This window comes from Zalophus californianus, chromosome 14, assembly GCF_009762305.2.
Source record: "Zalophus californianus isolate mZalCal1 chromosome 14, mZalCal1.pri.v2, whole genome shotgun sequence".
NCBI lineage: Eukaryota > Metazoa > Chordata > Mammalia > Carnivora > Otariidae > Zalophus > Zalophus californianus.
This window is the reverse complement of record NC_045608.1, coordinates 11,819,699-11,838,871: the sequence shown is the minus strand read 5'-3', so window position 1 is coordinate 11,838,871 and position 19,173 is coordinate 11,819,699. Positions and strand designations below refer to the sequence as shown.

General features: G+C 54.5%; 1 long non-coding RNA gene across 1 annotated transcript; it reads right to left on the bottom strand.

Moving 5' to 3' along the window:
• Positions 1-3,511: 3,511 nt before the first annotated feature.
• Positions 3,512-18,772, bottom strand: LOC113912677. Its single transcript, XR_003516926.2, has 5 exons — positions 18,596-18,772; positions 13,845-14,013; positions 7,160-7,218; positions 6,973-7,025; positions 3,512-4,632 (listed from the first exon to the last, which is right to left on the bottom strand). It is a non-coding gene; the product is annotated as an uncharacterized LOC113912677 (long non-coding RNA).
• Positions 18,773-19,173: the final 401 nt, after the last annotated feature.

Genomic DNA, 19,173 nt, shown 5'->3' with positions numbered 1-19,173 from the left:
TCTAATTCTGGGAAGCGAGGCAGGGGGACTTTATTTATACTATCTAGATAAAGATTTCATTTTCAACAAATTGGGTATTTTGAAAAAGTGAGTCGACGGGGCATCTGGGTGGCTCAGTCGGTGAAGTGTCTGCCTTTGGCTCAGGTCATGATCCCGGGGTCCTGGGATCGGGCTCTCAGCTCAGCGGGGAGCCTGCTTCTCCCTTTCACTCTCCCTCTGTGCTCTCTCTCTCTCTCTCTCTCAAATAAATAAATAAAATCTTAAAAAAAAAAGAAAAAGAGAGTCGATTATAAAAATACATATTAAGGAAATCGTTATGAAGACGGTACCAGGATCTGTAAAATGTGAGTGTGCTGTGGCACAATGCTCCCTCCCACCCCCAGTTTTACCGGTAAGGGAACGGGGGCCAGAGGCTCGCCCAGTGCCTGTTAATTCCCCGGGCAAAGCGCAGGGCCTTTCCCTGTGGCGTTCTCTGCAGTCTGCCCCTTCTCAGCCTCCTAGACCTCTGTGGGGCCAGGGGTAGAGGGGCAGGGACTCCACGTCCCCAGCATGGGTGTCAAACATGCCTTCTGAGTGTCCTGGCTCCAGGGTCCCCCGTCCTGAAGGGCCCAGCTGAGTGGGGCTTTCATCAACCTCTGAGAGGTGGCAACAAGTCTCAGGGCAGGACGTCTGCTGCCCACTGTTCCCCACTTCTGCAGACCAGGCAGAGTGCTGGAAAGACTGGGAGCAAGATTCCAGAGGCATCTGGATATTATCAGTCACTCAACTGTCTGGCCAGTGGGGTGGGGTGGGGCTGGTGGCAGGGGGCAGAAACTGGCTGGAGGGTGGAGTCAGAAATCCCACACAGATTCCTGGGGCCAGACCCAGCTCCTAGGAGGAGGGAGGAGGGCGGCCATGATGCGCGCTGCCTGCAAATCCTGCACCCTGCCCAGCCCTCATTAGGCGGCAGGACCAAAGGCAGCTGAAAGTCAATGATGTATTTGTCTGACAGAGGAAGTGGGGCGGGAGGGGGGCTGGTGGGCAGAGAGGGATGAGAGAGGCAGACAGACTACTCCACTGGGCAGCACTTGGGGACAGCAACAGGGCGGGAGGGGGGGCGGCTAGAGCTGGCCCTCTGGTCCACTTGAGGATTCCTGCTTCAAAACTAACCCTGATGGCTTCCAGACAAGTCGGCACCAAGGGTCACTTCTGGAGGCTGTAAGTGTTGTTGATGGCAGCTGTGGGGACAGGTGTAAATCTGTCCATGCATTCCTTCCCGATACCCCTCCCATCTTTCTGCACCTGAAGCAGGTCCCATTTATTACTGCAAGCCCGCTCAAGAGGCCTAAACACACACACACGCACACACACACACACACACACACACACACAAATGTGCGTGTTCACAGTTAATGCTTGGCCTGCCCTGTGGGTACAATTTTTTTTTTAGCTCCCTTAAAGCAAACTCTATCAGCTGTTTGTTAAAGCAGAGCAAACACAAGCCTTTGCAACAAAAAAAAGAAAGAAAAGAAAAGAGGGGGAAAAAAAGGAAAAAAATCCTTTTATTTGCTACCATAAAAATGTTCTTTTAAAATACCTTTCTGGGCAGACTGGGAGGCCAGTTAGGGAGGAGGCATGGTTACAGGGAAGAGGAGCTGTGCTTTATTGGCACCGCGTGGAATGATGAGTTGGGGAGGGGGCACTTCACCTTAGGCAGCCTCCTGGCTAGTATGAACCCTGCTCCTCATATCTCCCCGGCCCCCCACCCCATGAGCAAAGAGCTGCCTTCCCAGGACTAATGGGAGCTCCTCCTCCCCACCATCCGCACCCCATCCCTCTCCAGAGGGAGCCTCTAGGAAATTGCCCTGCTGCTCTCCATCTCAACAAAATGCACTCTGGGAATCTGGAGGCCTCCAGAGGAATGCTTCCTCTTCTTGGCCAACTAGACCCCACCAACCAAAGCCTCCTTGTGGGTTTGAGCAACTGCGCGCTGGGGGAGGAGAGGGGCTTGGATGCCACGCCAGCAAGCAAAAGAGGGAAAGGCAGCGTCTTCCCTGCACCCTGCTGGCCCCCAGGCTCTCGCCACACACTCCCCACCCCCACCCCCAAGGCCTTGTAGGGGGCCCTTGGAAACCCCTAATGAATGATAACTTATCTGCTTCGTTGCTGGTATCTGATGCTTTCTATGGTTTTGAAAACCATATTCCCTGAGGGCGGGAGGCTATTTGGGGAACTGGTCAGTTGGAGCAGCTCAATCATGGTTTAATGGAGGCATTTATACGGTGCTAGATCATCTCCGAATGTTAAGTAATACAGCAGGAGGGCGGGCCGGGGTGATGGCGGGCTGTGCGCTCCCCCGCGCTCCTGTCTCCCTGCGGCCATGCCCTCCCCATGCGCCTTCCTTGGCTCCCTCCGTCTCTGCACTTGGTCCTCTCTCTCTCTAGTCCTCTCGCCCCCACCCCAACTCCGCCTGCCCAGGTCTCCCTGTCTCCGGTGCCCGCACTGCCTCTCTCCCCCTGCCCTGGCTCTCCTCCAGGTCCCTCCCCGCCCCTCCGGGTGTGCAAGGGGCTCTGTCTCCGGGCATCTTCCGGTCTTGCTCTTTCTGTTCTCTTCTTGGCCCCCTTCTCCCCAAGTGTCCCCTTCCTCCTTCTCTCACCCACTTCCCCCCGTCATTGTCCTTCATTCCTCCGTCTCTCCATCCTTCTTTCTCTTCTCTCTCCTCCCCCTCCCTCCCCCACACCCAGGAGTTCTCAGGCCGATTTCGGCCCCTGCCACGGTTTGCAGGGCCCCAGAGCACTGGGGAAGGGGACAGTGGGTTTCTCTAGCTGTTTACAAGCCTGGGCCTGGGAGTGGGGACCTCAGTCACGTACAGCGACACTGAGAGCCCAGAGGCCTTTGGGCCCCCACCCTGCGCCTGAAATGCCTTCACACACAGCCCTGCCTCGCTGATGGAGGGCAAGGCTCCCCCCCACCCCATAACGTTGTTCCTTCATCCTCCACAAACTCTTTTTTCCTCAATAGATCTGAGAAACCTTCCCTCACCTCAGGGGGGTGGAGAAGACCTGGGGCCTGGTGTCGGGGTCGGGGTGATGGAGAAGGCCTGGATTTGAATTCAGGACATCTGGTCTCTAAGCCCAGCTGGGACCCTAACTCTCAGGCAAGAGGAGCAAGTGAGCACTCTTATCTTTGGGATCGTTTGCAGTTTTGGGATCCCGGGATTTGGGAAGGGGACCCACAGGGCCATTAAACTTTGAATGGGAAGCTTGAGAAAGCATCTCACCTCCGTGGCTACTCGGGAGGAGAGCAAGTAACGGAGCTTCAGGCAGAGCTGGGAACAGAACTGGGTGCGAGGAATACTAATAGAGACAGGGCTTAATATGTGCTAGATAGTCTTCTAAGAATATACGGATAAATACTTCTCAGAACTCTAAATATATATAGTATATACTTTGAGTATGTGTATATGATTGCTACTAAGTATGTATTAAGAGTAGATGAGATGAATAGACTGGGCCCAGAGAGTTCAGGCGTCCAAACAGCTAATATTTAATGAGCACTTATTATGTGCCAAGGTGTGGCTGAGCAATGTACGCACCCAATGTCATTTACCCCTGCCACGTGCTGTGTGGCAGGACCTGTTATCCTGGTTTACAGAGGAGGTAACTGAGGCTTAGAAGGGCTAATGGACTCATAGGAAGTTCTAAGGCTCTGATAGGCCACCTCTCAAAGCTCAGCAGGAGGCGTGGTGAACCACAGCTGGGTCTGCAGATGTCCCAAGGCCAGCAGCAGCAGTCCCATCCCAGCGGAGCCGGCAGCCACACGGGAACCTGCTCCCCGCACCCCCAAGCGTGCACCTGCTGGCTAGGACCAAGCTTGTCCTGACTACAGCCCGGCACACCCACACTGCCGACTGAGCTCAGGCAGCCTGTGGGTGGCCCTTAGAGAAGACTGGGGTCCTGGCGTTGGTGGGCTCCATTCCTAGGGTGGCAAGCGAGACAGCACCAGCTTTTCGTCTCCTCTTCTGTGCGTGGAGGTGGGTAGAAGTCCACGGTGAAGGGGAGCGGGAAAGGAAGCAGGGTTCGTCCGGAACCCCCGCCCCTTCACACGCTGCAACTGCGCTCCCACCACCAACCAATCCATTCTCCATTCCTCCTCCTCCAACCGTGTGGCCGGCACTTCGCCAACCGCAAAGCAGCGGGGAAACTGAGGCCCAAAGCGGTTGGCGCAGAGCGCGAGCGGGAAGCTCGCCAAGCTGCTGCGTGCGCGCCAGGCAGGGATGTGGCGAGCGGAAACCACAGTCCCGGGCCTCCTCCGAGAGACGGGAGCCGAGCCAAGCACGGCGCAGGCACCTCTGGGCCGCGAGTGAAGCCAAAGTCGGCCAAGTCAGCAAAAGATGGAAGGAAAAGTGCGGGTCCGGGCTGCCGTTGGGAACGCATACGTTCACCGAAATCATCCGCGAGAGTCTAGGACCTTCTGGAGGCGGCTTGGGAAGGGGCTGGGCGGTGGGCACGGCAGGGAGGGCACGGATCGACTCCGGTTTGCTTCCGTGGCTCGGATCCTGGCGGGAGGCGTCAGATGGACGTTCTGAGCTCCACTTCAGAGTCCGGATTCCATGTGCAATTGAGGGAGTGAGAGACGAAAGCAGAGACAGAGCTAGAAAGACAGAAAGAGGGGAGAGAAATGCAGACTCCGAAAGGTTCGGGCCTTGAGCCCAGCGGAGGAGCCGAGGTGATTCTGACCACCCTTGGCCTGTCCATAAACATTCCGGGCCAGCCCAGGCCCCGCGGACAAAAGATCCAGACGCCCCGGCCCAATGCCTCCCTGGAGGGTAGAACCCTCAGCCTAGCCTCCCCTTGGCGGGGTGCCTCCAGCAAAACCACTTCGCTACTCTGAGCCCTGAGCGGCACAGAAAGACCTTGAAATAATTGGGTTTACGATTTGTGCCTCCCCTCCCTTCCCTCCACCAGAACTGCTTTGGACCAAAACACCCTGGTCTTCCCTGCCTGGGTTGACAGGGAATGACTGGAGATACTGGAGGAGGAATGTACACAGCAGGTGCTCAATCATTGCTCATGTGTTGCAGGTCTGCCTTAATTCTAAGGCCCCATCATATGGGGACACAGATGACCGGTTACCAAGCCCTTTCAAAACCACCTAGAGGGCTCTCCTAACCACCGTTAAGAGCTACTGATGGGAGGTGACCCAAGGATGAAGAGTCGTGTCCCCAGGAACACACAGCAGGCCTCAGGGATCCAAAGCCGGGGCTCATTTCCACCCAGCATCCCTAAGTCAAGGATTCACAACATCCCCAGCGCTGTCCCCAAACCACCCAGCTCCAGATCCTACTAGGCTGAGGCTGGGACTTTATTTTTTTTACCTTATTTATTTATGAGACTGAGAGAGAGCATGAGAGGTGGGGAGAGGAGGGAGCTGAGCAGGGAGCCCTACGTGGGGCTCGATCCCAGGACCCCGGGATCATGACCTGAGCCAACGAAGGCAGACGCTTAACCGACTGAGCCACCCAGGCGCCCCAAAACTGGGACTTCAGAGAGAAACGACGGGTCTCCTACGGAGAACCTGGGGATCGGCGCGGCAGGGAGGAGGAAGGGAAAGCCCGGGTAGGAAACCCAAGCAAAGTTCAGGGAGCAGGGGAGAACCGGAGAAGGCTCTGGCCCTGTAGGAAAAGGGAAAAGCAGCGAGAGAGGAGATACAGAAACAGAGAAGCAGACGACGGAAGGGAGAGCCAGAGGGAGTGCGCGAACCCGCTCCGGGCACAAGGCGCCTGGTGCAGGTCGGCCAGAGGCGCCCCAGCTCTGTTCCCCACCGGGCCCTACTGAGCCCAAGGGGAGCGCCCCACCGACCAATTTGGCATGCACAAAACCCGCGCCCCAGGGGCCTTTGCCAGGCTGCTGGGGCTTGATTCATTTCTTGACTAATTAACTGGAAGCTACATCGCCCCTTCTTTCAGGGCCCAATTAATTCGCCGCGGGCGGTGGGGCGGGGGCCGTGAGGCTGAGGCGCCCGCCTGGAGCCCCTTTGTGAAGGGCTGTCTGGACCATATTGATTCCACACACACACACTCTCTCTCTCTCTCTCTCTCTCTCCCCTTCCTTCGTACCAAAAAAAAAAAGTCTTGAAAGCCCTGGATTGCCAGAGTTTAAGAAGGATTGTCAGACTCCCACTCCCTCCTCCCCCCACCCCGCCCAGCTGCTTGCATTAGCTTCCCGAAGGAAGGGACCCATGGGCCAACGCAGTTTCCAGATAAGCCTGGGAAAGGGTTAAATGGAATTTCTCACCCGTAGAGGGCAAAGAAGTAAAGGAGACAGGTGACCACTCGGTGCCTACTGTGTGTGCGTGCAGGGCAGTCCCGCCTCCCAGTTAAAAGCCAGACAATAACATAGACAATCCCCAGGTGGAAACCCAGCTCCGGAAGAGACTAACTAGCTGTGGGACCTGGGGCAAGTCTTTGTGTGTCTCTGCATGACTCAGTTTCCTCAGTGGAACTCACTGAGAAGGCTCTTGCCTCCTCGGGCTGTTGTATTTGATGAGCGGATGGGTGGGAAAATTCTTAGAACATTATCATCCACCTGAGCATTTCACAAATGCTGTCTTCAATACATAGCATTTCATAAAAACCCCGTTTCACAGATGAGGAAGCCAGGGCTACGGAGCGCAGACCTGCTGCGCAACGATCCTGGTGCTTGCTTCCAAGGCCAAGGCGCTCCAGAACGAAATCTACCAGTGGGCTTCTCCAGCACTCGACGGGCTGGGTGCAAGTGGAGAGCGCTCTCCCCGCCTGCTGGACCCAGAGACTTACTCGGAGGGGGCTGGAGCCTTCTTCCCACCCACCTACCCTCATCCTCCCTCCAGTTCAATACTGATTGCGGGGGGGATTGAGAAACTCCAAATCCCGAAAGCTTCCAATTGGAACCCAGCATGCAGCAGTGGCGGTGACTTCCCAGCGGTTGTGGGGACCTCATCGATTGTACTGACCTCACGGTGGGTCAACTTGTCTCCTTCATCGATCAACCAAACGAACTCTAGGACTAAAATAAAAATGCAAGGAAATCACAGCCGTCTTTGTAAAGCAAGGGGGAAGTGGCCCTGCTGCGCCAGAACGCGCCGGTGACCCAAGCCGGCCCCACCCCCAGGCAGCGCAACGGGAAACCGAGCTTCTCACCTTACTCCCCTTTATTTGATCATTGTTTCATTTTGTTGTTGTTGTTGTTCTGTGCTATACTGAAAACAAAACAAAAAAACAAAGAAGGATTAGTTTATTCAATCAACAAACAATTGATGAACACACTGAATGTAACAGACTGCGCTGGTCATTGGGGTACTAAGGAGGAGGCGGGGGGGGGGGGGGGTCTGCCCAGAAGCATAAAATCCTGGCGGGGAAGGGGTTGTAAAGGTTTCTTTGCTGTCACTTTTTAGCAAATGTCACCTTGGCCCAGACTCCCTAGCTATCTGTCCCACAGTTCTCTGTCCGTGAAGAGCGACAACACTGTCCAGCCCTAGCTAGACAAGGTGTAGGCGCTGCCTGGTAGAAACGAATGATAGAGTCTAGAGGTTAGATCCTTCAGCACAGCCCCAAGCTCAGAGCTGTGGGGAGCAGATCTGGGGAAGTCCTTTGCGAAGCCTCAACGGTGTGTAGGCTCCTTACTTCTGAAAACTGCCGGGAGCCCGCGATGAGATTTTCAGGGCTCCCCGTCGCTGCTGCCTCTTCCCGAAAGCAGAAAACCACCTGGCCCTACCTCCCCCAGCAGGCAGAAAAGCTGAGGCTGGACTGAATTTGACCTTCCTGCCCGAGACTTTGCTTTGGACAGAAGCCCTCTCCCACCCCACCCTTCCTGGACCTCGACTTTCCTCATCTTTAAAATGGAAATGTACATTTATATATACTCATCGCAGTGAATAAGGCTCAGGACAATGAGCATCAAGCCAGCCAGGACCCAGTGTCTCCAGCGCTTAGCAGGGTACCTGGACCAAGAAGCCCCTCAGTCGATATTTGTGGGATGACCTAGTGGTTGTTTCTATCCATTACGCCAAACTTCTCTTCCCACTACCGCCCTTTTACTGTTTCGCTTTACATATCAGAATCTGTTTGTGGAACATCAAATGAGATTGATGCTGTTTTTCTAAAAATGCACTTTGGGAGCAGTTATTTGTTTCCAAATGCACAGAGAAGCCCCTTTAGTCCTTCTCCCCTTCTTCGTTGACTTTTATTCCTCTATTGAAAGATTATCCACTGAGCACTTATCAATTGCCAACACTGTGATCTGTGATCGGAGCTGGACGTAGGATGAGTCAGTCTTCTCCTTCTAGGAGCTTACAAAGTAGAGACCTAATATTAGACTCTCCTAGCTGGACCATGTGGCTAATAAACCTCTTTGGTTATGGTTGATTTTTTTCTCTCTTTCTAGCTCTTTAAGTAACTTTGACCAGATCATAAAGTCTAACGCAGTGCCTGGTACACAGTAAGCGCTCAACAAGTGCTGGATGAATTTATTCTTCCCAATACTGTAGCCACAGCTCCTCCTTTGGCTGCGTAAGAGGTCCTCCGCGCCTTCAGCGACACTTCTCCAAATGAGGGCTCCATTACATCGGGGTGCAACTCCAACCCTGACATTCCCAATTCCAGGTACAATTCAGGCTGGTAAGACCAGGCACTCCGACTTCAACCGAGCATGTCCGGACCAGGGGAGCACCGGATTGGCCTTTGCAAAAGAGGACGCGGGACTGGTTGGGGGGTTCTGCAAACCCTGTACCCGTTTTGCATCTCCACACCTATCTGGCTGTCCTTTCCAGACCCCCCGCCCCGCATACACACCTTTCCCGGTAAACAAGAGCTAGTACAGATGGCGCCTAAGAAATGAGGCGCCAGTTTGCGCTGAGAACCCCCTTCCCCCACATCCCGGGTCTAGCCTAGCCTCTCTGCATCCAACTTCCAGGTTTGGCAGACTGTGAGTGATCCTCTCCCGCCCCAGCCTCCAGGAACAGCCTTGGCCTCCTGGTGCATCCGGAACTGCCTCTGCGGAAGCTCAAAACTGAGGTCCCAACCCCGCGCGCGTCGGTGGAGATTGGCTCAGGCCCTGCGGGGCCCTCAGAGGTCGGCTGTCCGCCGCCGCGTCTCCCCCGAGCGCCATCCAGCGGCGAGACGGCAGGGGCACCCTCCGCAGAGGTTCCGGGCACGCTTCTCCAGAAGCGAGGAGCGCAGGTTTCCAAGGGGGAAGCAGTCCCTTCCTCCACCCACCTGCCTCCCCCCACCAACCAGATGAGGGCACATCCATCTCTTATGCCTCCCCACGTACTTCCCGCGCTGCTTGAGGCTGATTCGGGTTCACCCGGCGTTCAACACCACCCTCCCCCTTTTATTTATGCCCAACATATGCACTGGACAGGGAATTTTTTTCAAGGCGAGCAGAAAGAAAAGAAGGAACGAGAAAAAATTAAAAGGGTGTTTGCACCGCCATTGCCTGGAAACCTTCCTGTGGCGGCTCAGGGGGTTTCATCCTGGGCTGGGTGACTCCTGCTCGCCCTTCGCTGGGAACGGACGTGTTAAGTCCTGCCTTCCTAATTCTACGCCTATGACCTTATCCTGGTTGGAGTCAGGCGCTCTGACTCCCTGCCCTTGCATGCAACCCAGCCTGGAAAACCTCCTGCTCGCGATCCCCGTGGGCGTCCATCCCCCTCCCCCAGATGAGTGTCCAGAGTGGCAATTTAGCGCACACCGAATCCTAAATGCAGAGGGAGAAAAACACCATTCTTCATACACCCAGAATGTTATCGCTAATTTTTTGGAAAAGTGCCTGTGTACACACATATTACATATATTATTGAGCGGGTTAGTGCAAGACTAAGAATACCCAACAACAGTGTTTGTGTGTGTGGGGGGGGGACATATTCTCCAATTCCCTGGTAATTTGTAACAGGCAGACTTTATTGCTCAGAGAGAAAAGGAGTAGCTGCGGAGCTGCAAAACAAATTTAATTCTGTCTATATTGATCAAATGGGAGTCTGCCCGTGGGGTGTGATTGCAATGTACTTTTTAATCTGAGATTTAATTTCATATTTGGGGCTACTTGGAATGTCCATATGTACACACTTGTACCCACATAGGACATTTTGGAACCACACACGCATATTCTATTACATTTAAATAATGCAGTGGAATATAGCCTTTAAGTTGGGCCCATACATGGCTCAGCAAGCTCCCCAAACATTAGGGAGATCTAAAATGAAGCCCTAGAAAGCTCAGAAAGCCAGGCCCTCCTCTCTTTCAGATTCGGTTTGGGGCAATCTTCTGATATCCCAACTACAGGGGATTTCTTTGGCTCCTTACCTCTCCTTCACCTAATCTCTCCAACTAAAAAAGTTTATAATAATTCAACTCCAATATCCCTGTTATTGAAATCTGTCTTATTCCCTAAAAATAAAAAACATAAAAAATAAGTCATAACCCACACTCAAAAGGCCTTTCAGTGACTCCAACAATTCTCCAATTCTAGACGGAGAAATGAAACAGAGGAGTTGTCCTGGTTATTCACGGCACTATACGAGGACATAAAAGTGAGTGCAACATCATATTTTAACTTGTCTAATAGAAAAATCCTAACTCTGGCCCACAGGTCTTCCTCCTCCCTACTTTCCTCTAAAGGACTAGAATCTTAGAGGGGTGGGAGCTGGGTGGGGAGTGGGGGGAGAGGTGAAATGAAGTCGCTTGGAAAGGGTAAAAAAAAAAAAAGCAAGGCATTATTTACACCTGCAAACTTGGATGGCTGTATTCGGCCCCAATTGGCTTAATTGTAAATCTTTTCCTGATGGCCCCAATTCCTGGACGGAGCGTCTGGGTTTAATAATGCGCCCCGGCACCCCAGCAGCGCGGGGCTGAAAAGAGAGAATCCCCCCGCCCCACCCCCACTCAGCGCAGAGGTAATTAGAGCAGCCCCCCCCCCCACTACCCAAACCCTGCTTGAGGTACTAGAAGACCAGAGTCAGACATGTGGGGAACTCATATTTTACCGTCTGAAGACAAGAGGAGCTATTTCAAAAGCGACTGTAGCCTCCAAGTCAGAAGTGGGGGGCAGCGCTCCCCCTCCCCGGCCTTGCCCCCAGAGCGTTTGGCTTGTAGGGGGGCGAGCGGGAAAGAGAGGCGTCTGCACGCGTAGCCAGACACAGCCTCCACCACCCTGGGCTGGCAGTGTAGGGCTGACCTGTTTATAGAACTTGCTGTTAAGAAAACATGTAAAAACACACCCCAGCGGTGGGAGCGGAGAACGCTCCCTCGCACCCCACCCTCTCTTTGTACGCGAAGATTCTCCCCGGACTCAGCTCGGTGGCCTTGTTTTTCCTCCCCAGGAGGCTAACTCCTTGCAATTGTTTTTCCATCCAGTATGAGAGCCCGAGAGGGCTACATTTCTCCTTTATTTGGGGAGAACCTCCGCACCCCCTGAGCTGAAGGTCTTTACTAACCACCCCGGATTTGTCCTTTGCAAGCAGGAGTGGAGGGGGAGATGGGAATCACTGCGGTAAAAAGGCCACTCGGGCGCTGGGTGTTGGGGCGGGGTGGGGGGGGTGCTCCTCACCGAACCCTGGTATCCCTAGTGTGAGCTCTCGAAGAGGAAAGGCCTGCGTTCCGCGGACCGCCCCGCGCGCTTTCTGCGCTCACACCCGAAGCCCGCGCGCCCCGCCCCGGGAGCTGCGGAGGGAGAGCAGGTAACCCGCGCACGGAGCCGGGGCGCGCGGTTCGGGACTCCCGGGCCTGGCGGGACCTCCTCGTCGGGGGCAGGCCAGCCTGTACAAGGGACACCCCCTCCTTTCCTTCCCCGCCGGCCGGTGCGGCGGGCCGGGCCGGACCCGAGCCTCGACCCCGCCACCGCCGGGTGCGGGTGTAATCCGAGGCGGCGAGCGTCTCCTCGGGTTCCGCGCTGGGCGAGGCCTGGAGCCGCACCGAACACGTCCAGCTTCCGTATTTGGAACCCGGGTAAGGCGGGTGCGGCGGTAGGGGAAGCACCCCAGGGCGGAATCCATCGCCCAGAGGACCTGATGGGGCGCTCTGGGCTGTCGCTGCCTCACCCTACTTATGGGGTGGGGGTGGGGGGCGCAAGTTTTCCCTCTCTAAGGGAAAGTTGGAAAGGACATTGCCAGGGAAGGTTCCTGGATCTGGAAGGCCGCTCCTCTCTGCCCTCCCGCCCGCCTGCCAGAAGGATTTTTAATATTTGGCTTGGAGATGAAATGAACTGAGGTCTGGGCGCCAGCAAAAGCAACTCTTAAAAAAGGGCTTGGACAATTCCAAACATTCCCTCTTTCTATGTATGTGTGTGTGTGTGTGTGTGTGTGTGTGTGTGTGTGTGTGTCTACGTGTCTACCTCGCTCTTCTTCCTCTTAAAAATAAATACGATTTTAAAAAGAAAAGAGAGACTTCTCTAACTCTCAGGTATTCAGACCCCAAGCTGGGGACATTTAAAGGCTTTTGGGGTCGCCAAGGTCACACTGTCACCCAAACCTGAAGCTCAGGTTGGGAGACAGAGAACAATCCCTCCAGCACCCCCCCCCCCATAGCTCCCTGGATATTGTACACAACTCGTGCAGGATTTGCTGTGTACTCTTTGGAGACAGGGATGATTCGTTTGGGAGCAAGGCACCTCCGACTTAAAGACACACTGTTGAGGCTTCAAGTTTTTTTTGAGGTGGAGGCAGTGGCTACGCAGATTGTCAGGTAATGAAGACTGACGTTGGGGTTCAGCGACGCCTCCCCCTCCCCAACACCCATTTTCTGAGTGGCCCTGGTCCAGGGTCAGTGATCACAGAAGACAGAGTGGTGGAGGGGCTGGAGCTTGGTTCCAGATTGTGAGGAGCCAGTTTGGCCAGAGAAGTTTCCCTGGGTGTGCAGCCGCTCAGGGGCAGGCCAGGCCTGCAGTCAGGATCTTGAATCTAGGGCTCACACCCTAGCCTTAGCAGCAGGTTCCCGAGTCCCCGCTACCTGCCAGGCATGCCAGAGAACCACAAAATTCCATTTTCCATAGGATTGTACAAGGGAGAAGGGGTTTTAGCAGCTTTCAATGTGACAGTAAGACTTGGAACCTTAAATGCTCAGACCCCTCCAGTCCTTGAAACCCCATGCGCACAGAGGGAAGGCAAACCCCTCCTCAAAGCCATAGGTCCCCCAGGGACAGCTACATCTGGGGGGCTTCGCTGGATATGAAAGACTCTCTGAGGGTGTTATCTGCTCCTGGGTTGGGGAGACATGAAAACATCACTTTGGCTGTATGTATGGCTGGCAAGGAGTGGCTACACACACACACACACACACACACACACACACACACACCCCTTCTGTGTCCACAGTTCTCTTTCATTTATCTCCTGCCTTCCCTCTCTGCTCTCACCCTCTTTAACTGAAACCCAGTACGGGAACTAGTAATGGATATTGTGCTCCAATTGAGAAAACGTGTCTATGGCTAGGAGGGGACAGTTAGTTCAGCTGATTTGGAGGAGCCGATCTTTCTTGGCCCTGTCAACCTTCCTGACGGTGGCAGAATGTCATTAGCCATGCCCCCCTCGCTGATGCACCTCCCTGTTCCCCAGGCCCGGCTGCTCTCAGAGGGCGAGGCCCCACTGCCCCCCCCCGCCCCCCGCGCGCCCTGGCACCAAGTACCACCACCGGTGCATAAAAACGGGGAGGAGCGGGGAACCATGGCAGTCCGCTCTCCCCGTCAGAGGAAACCCCCCAACCTACCATTGGGAATTGGAGAGTGTACCGTTGTATTTTTCCTCCACCTTTTTAAAGGATTCTGTCCCTTAGACCTCAACCCCACAAGCCAGATTCCTGGCATTAATCGCGGAGGGACCAATGACACCCTTACCTGTCTGGACTGAAAATCTGGAAAGAGGATGTTGAATAAACAAAGGTGTTGGGTGGTCAAAGTGCCTGAGGGCCAAGCCAGCTCTGGCCTGCGTCTTGCTGATTCTGGGTCAGATAAGACGGGAGGAAAAATTCTCCGGCCTCTTCCTCATGAATTCATTTCTGCTGGACTAAGAAAAGTCCGTGCGTTATTTTTTTTTTTAAGTAATTGGGTAAAACACACAAAGAGAACATTGAAGATGTAGATTGGTTTGAAATTAGGAAACCACAATTAGTTCCTTTTCCTGAGAGAGAGACAGAGAGAGAGAAACCCTTCACAGATGTATAAAAGGCACTCCTCCCAGACACACACACACACACACACTCTTCATCCCCCCCCCCTTGTTTCCCTTCAAACTTATCTAAATCACTAGCCATGTACAAATTTGCCATTTTCCAGGGCGATCGGCTTTGATGAAAGGTAAGTGCTAATAAGAATAATGCAGAGGGTGAAATCTTTCCATTTTGTTTCTGCCAAAACCATATTTACATTAAAAGGAGGTATGATAAGCATGGATTAAGCGAATAACGGATGATGCTCTAGAAACAGCATAAACCAACTGGCGCCAAAGTGAGCCTCCGTACTAAAAATACTGCTTCCCCAAGCTAGACAACTTTGACAATCTTTTCACACACACACACACACACACACGCACACGTGCGCGCGCTTCAGACTCTTGCACTGAATCGCCCTGATCAATAATTTAGAGGGCTGTCAGAGGACAGGGAAATGTGCCTTACAGGAAAGCCCTGTGCTGCTGGGGCAAGGCAGGGACTAGGAGCCAAGGCTTTAGGGTAGTCTCCTCTCACCCTGGGCTCCTGCCTTTGAAAGGAGAGAGAAAGGGAGGGGGAGAGATCCTGGGGTGGGGGAGGCTGACTTTGGGGATCCCAAAAGGAGAGGGGGATACTTCCAGCCTAAACAAATGGGCCCAAACCCATTTCTATCTCTCAGGACACCTTATCTTCTTCCTAGCCAAGGGCATGAGGGGGAGGTGCCAGTTTGAACCCCAAGAAGAGCTAGCTCTAGCCTGTCTCGGTTACTGACAAAGATGGGGAGTAGGGAGGGGATACAGAGGCAATCCAGAAATCCAGAAAAGCAGGAGAGAATTTAGAGAGGGCCAAGAAAGCCAGAGAAACCAGAAAGGGGGAAAGAAGAGGCAGAAAGAGTGGGAACGAGAGTAAATCAGAAACAGAAGGAACAAGAGAAGGTAAAGGCTGGGGGTGGGTGGGTAGAGACAGACAAGAAGGGGAAACAAAAAGAACAAGACAGATGCAAGGGAGAGAAGAGAAAGTTCAAGGAAACACAGCAAGAAAAATCACATGGATCTACAGTCACACAGTCCTGAAAGATGAACAGAGAGACAGGGACACCAACAAAAAAAGAGAGAGAGAGAGAAGGAAGGAAGGGAGGGAGGGAGGAGAGGAAGGAAGGAAGGAAGGAAGGAAGGAAGGAAGGAAGGAAGGAAGGAAGGAAGGAAGGAAGGAAGGAAGGAAGGAAGGAAGGAAGGAAGAAAGAAGAGAAGAGAAGAAGAAGAAACAAAAAATGGGTGCTCTGGTCCAACCAAGAGGCTTGTACCTGCCCCCAGAGTGAGGAAAGATAGGGAGGCTAATTCTCCATCAAACTGAATGATCTTGCAGCCTCCTGTCCAGGGAGGAACTGAGCTCTTAAAGCAAACTTGGGATGGGGGTGTGTGTGCAGTGAATGCAAAGCTCCAGGAGGAAAATCTAGCTTCCCTGGTCTGTGCAGAGATCCTCCACTGGGTCCATAACTGCATGTAGCAGAGTCAAGGTTTGGGGTAGCACGAGAGTGCTAATGTGGGGAGAGGGGTGCTAGCGCATTTCGCAGGAGGAATCACAAACAGTATGCGAGGCACTGGGTGGTGGGGGGAGCAAATTCCCTGGGATCCGGGTAAGAAAATCAAATCCCCAGCTAGCAGAATGGAGAGCCGGAGGAGGATAGGACACTTAGTTTCAAAGCTGGTCAATTAAAAAGAAAGAAAAAAAAAAAAGCCTAGATCCAAAGTTGGGGGGGGGGAGTTGAGCAGAAACAGGGAGCCATCCCTACACTGCCAAGCGACCAGAGAGCCCCTCCCCAGTAAAAGTTTGCATATTGACTGACCACTGTAGGAAACTTCTTAATTAGGCCTCAGACCCCTGGAGAAACAGGGATGTCCTTATGTCAACAGAGTTTCCAATTTAGCGACACCTCGGACTGAAAAAAGCTCCGCAGCAAACGGGGGTGAAAGTTTAAGAGGGAATAAGCGTGTAATAGTCCCTCGCCAGACCTCACACATGCTGAAGAGAATATTTACAGCAAACTTGCCAAAGTAAACCACCCCGCCTACCCACCATCCTTTCCCCCCATCTCCCCCCCCCCTTTTTTGTAAACTGCAGATAAACACCATTCGGTCACCAAAGGGTCGGTTGGTCCCCCTTATAGTTTGAGGCAGGCGGTGCCATAGGGAAAAGTAGGATCCAGCAGAGGCTTCCTGGGCGATCTTTGGCAAAGCTAGCTTTTCTGCTGCGTCCGTGGCCTGGGCAGTGGCTTGGTTTCGCATTTGTGTGTGTGTATAGGAAATTTGTTCTGAGGTTCCCCTAACCCTTCCCCACTTTACCATCGGCACACACACACACACACACACACACACACACACACAGCTTGGCCGTTAAAACTGCAGGCATTACAGACACGGAGAGGTGGGTTTAATTAAAAAAAATCAGGCCTGCAAAAAGGTGCGAGGAATATCTGGGGGCCATCAGAAGTTCCGTGGGTCCCCTGCGATCCAAACTTTAGCCCCCCTGCTCCTTTCTCCCGCCCTTAAAGCACCGCTCCTCAGACTCTGCGGAGGGGAAGACTCATTCAGTGTTTCCCAAATGTCTTTTGTTGAGCGCGAGGCGGGGAGAGAGAGACTATCGAGGGGGTCTGCAAACAGAGAGAGGGAGAGAGAAGGCCGTGTAGACCCCGCGCCTGGGGCCGAATGCCGCGGGCCTGGGGCGCGCTAGGCTTGCGCGTTCCCCTGGCTGCCAGGCCTGGCGCAAGTCTCCAGAAGGCGCTGGCCAGTGTTTCACCCGAATGCGATGGCCACCAGGCCGCTTTTGTTTGTTCGCAAATTAATCACCCAGCGCACGGCCGGCGCCAGAGTGGGTTTATCACCCACCGGGAGGGGGGCGCGACGGCCCAGCAAAGACAAAGAGGAGTTCGCACCTTCCCGCTTTTGATCCCAAGTTGCCGCGGCCTCCCTGCAGAATACGAGCCTCCTGGGGCCGAGTCTGGGAGGTCAGTCATAATTGGCGGAAGTTTGCAGACCATTAGCAAGAGGTGGACATTTTCGAATCAGACCCCGCAAACTTTCCTCTCTTCCCCACCCCCCCACCCCTTGCGAGCAGGAATGGGAGTGGGAATACGGAGTGGCAACTAGGGTGATCCCGGGGTAGTTAGAGCAAGGGGCAAAAATAGGCATTTGAGGGAGGGGGCGGTGTGAGGGCCAGAGATCCCGCTCGGTCCACTCTGGGGCCAAAGGCAAGTCGAGATATTTACAAGTAAAATTAGCAAGCTCCCTTCCCACGTCCAAGACTGTAGGGAGGCCAGGAAGCCCAGGCCCTGGTGGAAATGTCTCTCCCGAGCATCTGGACGCTTGGGGCACCGAGAGAGTGAGGAGGGGGGTCAGTCACGTTGTGCCAGCAGAACTGCTTTCCTTCTACTCCCAGCGGCCGGGCAGAGATTGGCTGGCGAGTGCAGGCAAAACCTGATCGCGGGGATTTGGGGCCGCTCCTCAAAGCGCCGCGGCGCTGCCCCCGGGCTCAGGCGGCGAGCAACGTGGGGGAGGGGGTGGGTGTGGGCCTCCAGAGACTCGTGAAACCCTGCGGTGACCTCGGTGGACGGCGTAAGGAGGGGGAAGGCCTGGCCTCTCGCACCCTCCAGGATCGGGCCGCTAAGGGACGCGGGATGTGGTGGTGCGGGGGGAGAAGTGAGCCGACACCCCGGGCCCCTACCGCCTCTTGCTTTTCTCTCCCTCTTTCTCTCTTCTCAACCACTGGCAGAGAGACCCCAGAGGACGCCAGAGAAAGGCCGACAGGGAAAGAAAGGGGCGAGATGGCGAGCCAGACGGAGTTCGAAGAACCACTCCATTCTCTCTGGTGACTTTAGGGAATTCTCAGCGCTGGCGCCAAGCGCTCTTAACCATGTGCGTCAAAAATGCGAGGCTGGAAAAGCTTGTCGCCTCAAAAGTTCCGCCCCTATCTTGAGGCGGTTGGCCCACAAAAGAAGTGCATTTTCACCCTCCACTTGCTCCGATTTTGGAGTCTGGGGGCTGGGGGTTTGGGGGGTCCACAAGGCAAACTAAGAGAGCATGGTTCTGACTGTCTACGCAGACACACACACACACACACACACACACACACACATCCCAAGCCTTGGGTCTCCTAACCCCCTAGGCCCCGAAACCAGCCCTTTCTCCTTTCCTTTCCACTCGAGGCAACTCTCAACTCAGGAAGGGTAAAAGACATTCTCCCCCAAGATTTCCCTCCATCTAAGCAGGGACGGCCCAACTCACTGCCCCCACCCCCACCCCCGCAAAAGCGAGAAATGTGGGTTTGGGGAAATCTCTGACCCAGACAGGGACCTGCGGTAACAGATATCAATTCGGCGACAGGTCTGATTTCGTAAGTTCCCTCCCTCCCTCCCCTGCACCCTCGCTGACGCCCCCACCCTACCTGAACTGGAACAGTCACCTCGCCTCTGGGGTGGGGGCGTATCACGGTTTGTTCTACAAATTCACCCCCGACTTCTGGTGAGATAAGTCCCCGGGTGCACGGAGAGATAAGTGCGACGCCTGGAGATTATACAAGGAGGGCGCGCCTCCCCCTCCCAGCTCGCCCGCGGCCCGGGGAGGTGAGGGCAGCGGCTCCGCGGGGGCAGGCCCAGAACCTAGTCCCTCGCGGCGCTCCTTCTGTCCGGGTCTCCATTCTCTGCTCCACACTCACGCACACATTCAGGCGGAACTCTCGGGGAGCCCGGATTCAGATATTAGACAAGACTTAAAAGGGCTGGTAAATGCATTTCGGAAAAAACAAAACAAAACAAAACAAAACCCAGAGTCCGCCTCCCCCGGGGAGCGCCACCAGGGCCGGCGGCGCAGGCTGTGTACGTGTTTGCGTGTACGTGTTTTCCCGCGGGTGGCTGGGTCCCAGGGTGCCCGCGAGTGTCCGCGCGCAGGAGTGCCGGGGTGTCTGGGTCTCCGCCCACAATCTCGGGTGGGGCCCGGGCCAGAGGGAGCCCCCGGCCCGCGTGT